The following is a 10,728-nucleotide window of genomic DNA, read 5'->3' on the forward strand; positions in this document are numbered from 1 at the left end:
TAATTACCAAGTTAAAATGGGAGCAGGATGGTGAACCCTGGAGTGTCATGGAGGTTTTGTTTTTTGTTTCTTAAAGAGAGATGAAGGTTTCAAAAATGTAGGATAACAAGTTGCTGATAGGACATTAATTCCCTAAAGTCAAGTTCCCCGAATCATCTTCCATCTTTACAGTTGCCAATGAAACAGTTTCTAACATTGATACTTTATTAAGGTATTGGGGAGGGTAATAAAATTATATTATATATGTGTATATATATAATACACTCATGCATATGTAATATATACATGCATATGAACATATATATACCTATAATATGTGTATTGTCATAAGTAAAAGTGATTTTGGAAAATATGAACATTAAATCTTTAAAATCATCACTGAGGATTATATAATGATATAAGCTTTGCAACATGCTTTATATACTGTTCCTCATTCAATCCTCATAAAAAGCCTTGGCAGAGAAAAGATATAATTCATCTTGTGGAGGTGCTAAATTATAAGCCTAAAATCACATAGCTAATAAGTAGGAGAGCAAGGAATAGAACAAGAACCCTGATCATCTGCCTCCAAGTTTAGGTTCAAGCTCAGGTCTTAAAAACCCCCTCTGATAGTGCTTGCTCTGGCAGCACATATACTAAAATTGGAATGATGCAGAGAAGATTAGCATGGCCTCTCCACAAGGATGACATGGAAATTTGTCAAGCATGCCATATTTTGGAAGGCAAATGAAAGCATACAATTTTTCACTTGTTTATTTGGGTGTATGTTTTGGGGGTTTGGTTTTATAAGATTAGTCAGTTTCAAAAATGAATAATATGGAAATATGTTTTGCATGATAATACATATATAACCCAGATTGAATTGCTTACCAGCTCTGAGAGGGGGAAGGGAAGAAAGAAGGGAGACAATTTGGATCATAGGACTTTGGAAAACTTATATGGAAATTTGTTATTACATGTAATTGGTAAAAAATAAATTATTTAATTTTTTACCAAAAAAACCCCTCTAATAAAATTAAAGACTTTCTAACTCACGAATAAAAAAATTGAGCCCCTTTTGGAAAGGAAACTGATCAAACTGTACCTAAAAGGTACAAGAAATTGATGTGGGCTGAAATTTGTTTTATTTTGGGAGACTGAATCATTACAGCTTTCAGGCCTCTAGCATAGCAAAAAGGGATTTTAATAGCAACTCCCAACTGTTTTAATTGAAAGGTGACTATGAAAAAAGATCCTACAGTCATCCAATCCCTTGACCTCCTGTTGTAACATCTAAAGGTGCTGGAGGGAAACTTTAGTAGTGGTAATATTTCAAAGCCAATGACTACTGTACATAAGTGGAATTTTAATTGATTTATTAAAATTCAGACATAGGGGGTAAGAAACAAGAGGTGAAGGTTGTCTCATTGGCTCACTTCCAACCTCAGGATTCATCCCTTCAAAACCATCCATCAAAGTCTCTCTTCCTCCCTTTCCCCCCCTGCACTGTTTTCCCTATCAAATTCTGTATACCACTATGTTTATTCATTCCAAAAATGGCATGTGAAAATTCTTGTGTTATTTCCCAGTTCTACATATCTACCTAGTTTATTTGTCTTTTGAAAAATTAAACCTTTCTGGCAAACAAAAAAGAATACTTAACACTGAACATTAATGCAACTAACTAACTAACCTTGGTTAACATCATTTATAGTTAATTGATCATTTTCAATGTATAAAATAACCTGATAATTTTTTCAGCAACTCCCTCCAAGTTTTCCTTAAGATTCTCTTTTATGTTCTCTTTTTTTGTTGTGTTTGATGCTTTATGACCCTTTATTAAGTTTTCTTAGCTTGAGTGGTTTGTCATATTCTCTAGCTCTCTACTTTCCTCATTTATAGGAAACTCAGGCAAACAGAATTAAGCAAATTGTCCAGGATCCCATAGCTAGTAAGTTTCTGAGGCTGGATTTGAACTCTAGTCTTCCTCACTCCAAGCTAAGGAACTTCCTCTCCACTGTGCCTGCAGGAGAAAGCATATTGAATTTCAAACCAGAAGGTTTATCCAGGGTTTGATACTGATCAATTAAATGACTTTAGGCAAATATACTTTTTGAGACCCAGTTCTTTCACCGTAAAACAGGGCTGTTGTAGAAGTCAAAGAAGATAAAACAATAGGTGCAAAATAATACTAACAGGGAGTAAAGGATTGATAAAGTTTTCTATATTCTCTCTCCTAGGGCTTTTGATTTTGTATGTGAATGGGCAACACATTTTTAAGTATAGAATGCATAAATTACAGTCTGTATATTCAAGAACAGCATAGTATATTTTTGGTGAGTCAACCAAGCCTCAGAGAGGTAAGACAAAAGATTGAATTTTTGCCTGTAAAATTTCAAGTATCAACAAGAGCTCAAGAATGAATTTTTTAAAAGACTTTCCCAGAACCACTGAAAAAATAATCTCACCAGTTTCACTCTTGACCCATATATATGACTCATTAAAGATATGTAATAAAGTAGCTTGTGTAAAAGCCAAAGACATCTATGACTATTGAATTCAGTTAAGAATCTGGAGGATAGAGAAGAGTCTAAGACCATAAATTCAGATATGAAGTGGACCTTATAGACTGTCAAATCTCATTCCTGCTTATTTTACTTCTTTCTTTTTTTCATTTTACAAATGAAGCAAAGCCTAGAGAGCTTTATTGAATGGTCTAAGCTGCAATGTTGGAGAAATGGAATTTGAAGCCAGTTACTCCTGATTCCTACGTTTATTTCTCAATACATCATGTTGTCTCCAAGAAGAGGAAGAAGGTAGATTACAAAATAATAATATATAATTTCTTCCTTAAAAAGTTATCCTCTTATCTCCTTCATGAGTTATTTTGTTGCATGTGATATGTGTCTTCCGTCACAACATGAGGCATATGAAAATTTGTATCATATGAAAACACTAATACAATGTATATCAGACTATTTAGTGCTGTCAGGGTGGTTTGGAGGATAAAAAAAGTATAGAATCTGAATCATAAAATGTCAGAAAAATGATTAAAAATTGATTCTAAAAAAGTCCTCCTCGTTGTAACTCTGAATCCTATCCCTCAATATTTCTGTTTTGTAGGAAAGGAATAAAATTACTGCCAGTGCCAACTTTTATAAGTTCCTCAACTTAGAGAAATTGTCATTGGTCATTTTATTTCTGATTTCTGTCAGAAATCAGTTAACCTTGGTTAAATTGGTTAACCTTGGCTAAAATTTTATGTGTATCCAACAAAAAGGAGAGATTTGGAGATTGCTTCTAAATCAGGGTGTGTGAATGGTTTAGATTACTTGAGGAACTATATTGCATAGTTTTAGTAATTTCTTAGTTTTTTTAAACCCTTACCTTCCATCTTGGAATCAATACTGTGTATATGTTCCAAGGCAGAAGAGTTCTAGGCAATGGGAGTTAAGTGACTTGCCCAGGGTCACACAGGTGGGAAATGTTTGAGGCCAGATTTTAACTCAGGACCTCCCATCTCTGGGCCTGGTTCTCAATCCACTGAGCTGCCCAGCTGCCAGCCAATTTACTAGTCTTTGATGTCCTCTATTATTTTGTTATTAAATAGATCATCTGGTCATAAGATTTGTAACCAAATATACTGGAATTTTATCAGTTACTTCATGCCACAATTATATTAGAAGATTCTTGTTGAGGTTGGGAGGGGGAGGGTGGATGTCTTTTATGAGCTGTGCTATACCTTCAATGTCTCACACATTTCAGATACTTTTAATTTTTTTTTAATGAGAATTGAATGTCTATTGATTCAGGCTATATTTTATCTGTGATCCTCCCAGCTGGAAGGGTCATGGATTGCCTGTTTTTTTTTTTTAATTAGATCTATTATTTCATTTGTGTAGGAAGCTCCTAATAAAGACATATCCTACTATGATGCAGATCAGCTTCTGCTCTACAGTTTGGAGATTTGCCTGAGGTCTAGGGGGATTAAATAAATAACCTAGATTCCCACAGTCAATAGATGCTTGGAGCACCACTTGAACCCAGGTCTTACTAACTCTGAGACCAATTCTCTATCCTCTTGTACAATGTGCTACTTTTTTCCTACTCTATTCTAATTTAAGATTATTCTTAATTCTAGGTCCCACATCAACTATTGGATGGTCAAAAGATGATAAGTGAACATTCAATTTTAGAATATTCCAGTGCTAGGTATCAGCAGAAAGGCAGATTATTATTGTTGTTGTTGATTGTGTTTACTTTATCATAGTCTTAAAATCAAGAGTTACCATGTTCAATAAGATTTTATTTGTGAAAATGAGTATTACGTCATCAAGTTGTATTGATGGCTGAATTGAATTTGTTATTAATATCTTATTATTGGTAGAACCCAATATGTCATAGAGAAAAGACTACTGGCCTTGGGGTGAAAAAAGCTACCCCCAAACCTCTCAAACTCTCTATGTTTCAATATCTTCATTTGCAAGATAGATTTAAGGTCCTAAAACACAGTTGAGAAAATAACATTGTAAACCTTTAAGTGCTAGATAAAAATGGTCTATTATTGTTTGTCTGTTGCTATTATTCTGTCATGTCTGTCTGTCTCTAGCATTTGTGTTATCCTTCAAAATGTTTATTTTTAAAAATATTTTAAATTTAAAAATTTTTAAACATTTATTATTATTATTGAAATTCAAAATATTTATAAATGTTATCTAATTTCAGTCTCAAAACAACCCTAGGAGACAGGTGCTATTATTATTTCCATTTCATAGGTGAGGAAATAGAGGTATGCAGAAGTTAAGTGACTTGCCTAGGGTCATACAGCTAATAAGTGTCTGAGACTAGATTAGATCAGTCCTCCTAATTCCAGATCTATCCCTTCCTAGCCCTTTGTATCATCTAGGTGCCTCCTAGCTCCTAAACTGTTATACCAGCTAACACAACAACTTGCCAGCTAATAGTCGGCTGAAGCCATAGCATTTGGTGACCTTTATCATTCCAGATCCTTTACCACCCCTTGAAGCTGGTCTGAGCTTCATTGTTCTGGGGCTTTCTGCTTCCTCCATAGGAGGTCTAAATTTCCCAGGTCTCTAATTCTACCCCCACCTTAGATTACTGAATAACAATTCTATTTTTTAGAAGTAGTAGTCTAAGGAGTTCTTTCCATTTGGGGGCAAAGAATTAAAAAGATATCTGGAGTACAAACATGAGTTAGAAATCAAACAAAGTTCGAGTTCCACTCAGGAAAGGAAACACTAAGTAATGAAGAATCATTGAATGATTGTAGTTAGCGGAGAGGCTAGTATTCAAGCCTTGTTGTGACATTTGCAGACAGCTTTTCAGTGAGAACTGCTTATTAGCTATTACAGATATTACCTCTGAGTATAGCCAGATCAATGCCAACTGGGTTCTTTCTTTCAGGGATTTCTCTCTCTTTGGATGACCCTTTCTTTTGTAGTCTACCAGACATCTGCCTTTGTCACTGATGTCATTGCTGCCTCAACTGTGTCAGAGCCTAATCCCACAGTGCTTAGGTGTTCAAAAATGGCAGAAAATGCCAGTTATTTTTGACTTTGATCTAGGACTAGAAGAATAAACTAAGAATGTTCCCTCCAGAAAGTGAACAAAAGGATAAAACATGACAGAATTAATTTATACATGAACATGATGGTCTCCATGACGATATCCTATGTAATGCAGGGAGGGTAGGGAAAAGCAGGTACCCAAGTGGAAGGGACCTATTATGTAGATATGAGGAAACTTAAACATACAGGAGATCTGTGATTTCATTCACATAATATCTTCTTTTTCTATATATGTGAAAATGCTTGTTTTGCTTAGATTTGTAAATATTTGGAAAAATAATAAATAAGCAAACTTCTGGTCCAAAGAAAAGAAGACATAGATGGGACATAGGCTTGCCTAAGATGCCATGACCTAGTGGCTTGGGACCCAGTGTGAGGCAGGGGATCTCCCAACTGCAATCTCTAAAGCTCAGAGAGCCGTCTTTATTCCTTGAGGTTGACAAAAGGAGAAAGCTCAAAGGATGGGGATTGCCACTTTAATATATCCACAGAGCAGAACACAAGTAGTCAATTCAAAGTGTCATCATGGTTAATAATTAGAAAGTAGAGGACATCTGTGCACAAAGAACCATAAAATTGATCCTACCTATTGATCTAGGAATACCAATACTAACTCTGTATCCCAAAGAAATTAAAGATAGGGGAAAAGGACTTGTACAAAAATATTAAGACTAGCTCTTTTTGTGGTGGCTAAGAACGTGAAAAGGAAGGGATGTTCATCAGTTGGGAAATGATTGAACAAGATGTGGTATATGATCATAATGTAATACTATTTTGCCATAAGAAATGCTAAGATGATCACAGAAAGCCCTGGAAAGACATATGTAGTAATGCAAAATGAAGTGAGCAGAACCAGGAGAACACTGTACACAGTAACAGAAAAGAAGTATAATGATCAGTTGTGAATGAATTAACTGTTTTCAACAGGGCAAGAATCCAGGACAATACCAAGGGATTCATGAAGGAAAAGCCTTTTTGCTGCTAGTGAAGGAACTGATGGAGTTTGAATGGAGACTGAAGTATACCATTCTTCACTTTATAATCGTCCATGAATTTTTCTTTTTTCATAACATGAGAAACATGGAAATATGTTTTGTATGTTAATACATGTGCAGTCTATATCACATTACCAACTATCTCGAGGAGGGAGAGGGAAGAAATTGCAAAATGTCAGAAAATGGTTATTTAAAATAGTATGACATATAATCTGAAAAATAAATAAATAAATTAGAGGGGGGAATAAAGAACATGTGTCTTCCCTGAAGTGGAGAGGGTGGAGATATGCAATACACAATCCAAAAATGGGTCCTAATGACTTGGGATATTTTTTATGACATTGTCAAAATGCTATGGTTTATTTGTATTGTTATTGTAACATAGACATATATTATTGCCCATTGGTTCACACCTTCTGCAATTTTGATTCTTTGGAGATTATAGTATAATTTACATCAATAATTATCATCAAATTGGGGGGTTTGGGGAACCACAAATTCATTACTATGTTGATTGCCTGGTATAGATACTTGTTCCACTGAAACAATTGCTCTTCTGCATCTTATTGCTTTAGAGAACTGTCTAGGCATTAAAGACTGAATGATTTGTCAGAGCTAGTCTGTAGCTGAGACAGTATTTGAACCCAGGTCTCTAGTACAGCTTAGAGACTTCATTGTCGAGATATACTATTCTTCTTTCTATTACTCATGCATGGAATCCTATTTCTCACCTCTGTACCTTTGAACAGGTTGACTCCTTTCTTAAAATGTACCTTTTTACCTCCTCACGCTGCCAGAATTCTTCAGGACTTAACTCAAATGCTTCCTCCTATATAAAAAAAAATAATTCTTGATCTTTTACTTACCTGTTCTCTCTCCACATCTGGACAAATGACCATCTATTTTTTTTTTGGATCTGTTCTGTACATAGATTTATGTATACAGAGTATTTTCCTCAAAGGAATGTAGAATGTAAGCTTCTTAAGGGCAAGGACTAAGCATATTGCCTGACACCTGACACCTGACACCTGACAAGGAAGCCCTTAAATAAATGATTGTTGATTAATTCTGGATTCCAAAGCTGGCCCTCCATCTGACCTTGTTTGCAAATATTCAAATATTTAAGAAAAAATGATAATTCCAACTAAAAAAGTGCCAAGTAAGTATTAAATATTTAGTGAGTTCATATTTACTGTTTCACTGCATAAATCAGCATGCCTCAATTCACATGCAGTTTTAGCCTGGTAGTCAAGGGTTTTTAGAACTCAGGAAGAGTCTTTGAAAGGGGCTCCAGGCTTCCTTTAGATCTTTCTTGGGGGTTGGAAGTAGGGGGAGAAAAAGCTTTTCTTCCTGTGCAGAAAATCAGGGAACCCCGAGCTGCTGACCTTTAATATTCGAAGGCCATGAGGCTGCACCATTTCTCTTGAGCATTTGAGATGATCAGAGGGATACAAGCCATTAAAGGTAACAGTGGATGAACCCATTCCATTACTTTTAATAACATTCTATCTGTGTTTGTCTGCTCGATGTAATGATAACTTAGTGAAGGAGAATTAATTCCACATATTATCTACATAAAGGATAATGAGGGAAATCAGTTTCCTCTAAGGAAGTTTCATTAAATTTGGGTGGAAGCCAATCTACTTTAGATTGGTTGCTGGCTTTTGGATGACTTTCAAGCCCGGAGGCTCAGGGAGAAGGTAGAAGGCCATATTTGAATCTCAAGGAACCAGACACAGAAGGTTTCTGAGGATCCCTGTCACTGAAACTCCCTTCCCTTCTGGAACAACAAACTGCTAGTTTGTTGACCATCAGGTACAAGGTCTGTTTTTTCCCCTTTTTTTCTTCCAACGTGGCAAAGTTGTGTCTGCTGAGTTAGTTTGAATTCAAGTGATTTCTATACTTAAATTATTTTGGGGGGGTCCATGTGTCTACAAGCCTCCTGTGAGATATTTTAAAGATCAAGTAACAAACAAGCCAACAAATGAGGGAAAAATATGCAGTCTCAACAGGGGAAAACATTCTGTGAATGATTTTCCTTTCTGAATACTGAAAGTAAGGTCATAACAACATTTTCCAAGTTAGAAGAATAACAAGCAAAATTTGAAAACTTATAGAATTATAGATTTAGAGATGGCAGATTTCCAAGAAATCATTGAATCCAGACTTCTTATTTTGCAGATGAGGAAACTGAGATCCAAAGACTTTCCCAGGATTACACAGCCAATAAGTGTCTGAGACAGGTTTTGAACCCAGGCATTCTTGACTCTAGGTCTAGCACCTTATCCCCTATGCCGCATTGTTCTCTGTCCTTGCTTGTTTCAGATCAATTTCTAGAAATTCAATTTGACAAGTATTTATTACAGTGCAAGGTATTGTTAGATGTTGTTGATACATAGACAGAAATGGAAATATTCCCTATCCACAAGAGACTGACATTCTATTTCTTTCAATTCTGTTCAGGGTTGAAGTTACAGGGCTAGTTATTCTACACATTTTTTGGGGGTAGATGTTTGCATGCAATTTTGAATGTCTTAGGGAGTGGAAATAACAAATGATTAACACCCCAAAGTTATCATTTGGTTATTTAATATCTATTTATTAAGTGCTTCCTATCTTCAGAGCACTATGTTAGGTGTAGGGGAAGATGTCGATACCAAAGCAATTATGATCAGACAGCACATTATTTAAGTTCTATCCTTTTTATGACCATAATATCTTTCACATCTGCTCTCTCATTTCTATTTTCATTGTTACCAACTTACTTTTGGCCCTCATTATCTCACATTTGGATTATTGTCATAGCCTTCTAATTAATCTCCCTATACTTAATCTGGATATGATTAACATCAGCCCTGACAAAATGTCATTCAAAATGTAGCATAACAAAAATTTTTCCATTATCACAGATCTAGAGATAGAAGGTATATTTTTAAAGGGTCCAACCACCTCATTTGACAAGGGAGGAAACTGTGATCTGTATATTTGGAAATTGTTGAACCCCTAAAAACTACATTACCTGAAATTCTTTCCTGTACTACCTAGACTCCTTTTCCCTTTTCCTGCATCCTCCTGTTTATGTGATTGTATTTAAGTTTCCTCTTCCTCTCTTATCTGGTGAGCAGACTGGGTTGTTTAGGTAGCTTTTACTCTAGTTGTTATTAATAAAACTTTAAAAATATAATATTTAGTTATTGAATATTTGTTTTAAAACTCACAGAGCTAAAGAGCTTATGACTTGCTAGAAGTCAAACACATAGTAAATGGTGAGATAGTCATAGGTCCTATGACTTCAAGTTGAGTGCTAATCCCATTTCCATTTTATCTCTAAATGACTAAATAATGGCTAACCCTCTGAGTATGGCTTTCGAAGTCTCATCAGAACCAATATTCATTTAAAACCCAACTCATACTAACTTTCATATCTTTTACTTTGTAGAGGAATTTGTCTAAACATAGTTATTGTTATTATTACTCAGTAATTCAATTGTATCTGAATCTTTGCGATCCTGTAGACTGTATGGACTTTTCTTGGCAAAGAAAGTAGAGTGATTTGACATTTTCTTCTCCAGTGGATTAAGGCAAAGAGTAAGTGACTTGGCCAGTGTGACACAGTTAGAAGGTATCTGAGACAAATTTGAACTCAGGACTTTGGACTCCAGGTCCAGCACTCTATCCGTTGTACCACCAAGCTGCCCAACATATATGCAACGTTACCTAATCTTTTAAAAACTCTCACCATGCCTAAAATGAAAAAAATTTCCCATCTCTCTGGTCACTTAATAGTATTTCTTTGTTATAATCTTTCTGCTCCAAACTCTGGCACAACCTCATCCAGGAAATTCTCCATCATTCTCCTAGCCAACACCGAATCTTCCCTCCTCAAAATAGCTAAAAGATTATTTTTGGATTTTTACACACTGATCCCTTGTCAATTTTTGTGATGGTCACTTGTTCATATTTAATTAATTCATATTAAGCTCCACAGAGAGTAGGGTCTGAATCTTATTTTGAGTGTCTTGTTCTGTCTTTGTATACCAGTGGCTGGCATGGCAATCTGCACATAGTAGACACTTAGTAATTTTTTTATTAAATTGAATCAAATTCATTAGCGTGTCTGATTTTAGCTCATTAATATTTCTATAGGAACATCAAGATGGCTTGAG

The 10,728-nt window shown here is 35.3% G+C and overlaps 1 non-coding gene across 1 annotated transcript; it reads left to right on the forward strand.

The window, feature by feature from the left end:
* Window positions 1–611: 611 nt before the first annotated feature.
* LOC130457671 (U6 spliceosomal RNA) lies at window positions 612–718 on the forward strand. The gene has a single exon (XR_008916963.1). It is a non-coding gene; the product is annotated as a U6 spliceosomal RNA (small nuclear RNA).
* The last annotated feature ends 10,010 nt before the right edge of the window (window positions 719–10,728 follow it).

The sequence above is a fragment of the Monodelphis domestica genome, chromosome 2 (assembly GCF_027887165.1).
Source record: "Monodelphis domestica isolate mMonDom1 chromosome 2, mMonDom1.pri, whole genome shotgun sequence".
Classification (NCBI taxonomy): Eukaryota; Metazoa; Chordata; class Mammalia; order Didelphimorphia; family Didelphidae; genus Monodelphis; species Monodelphis domestica.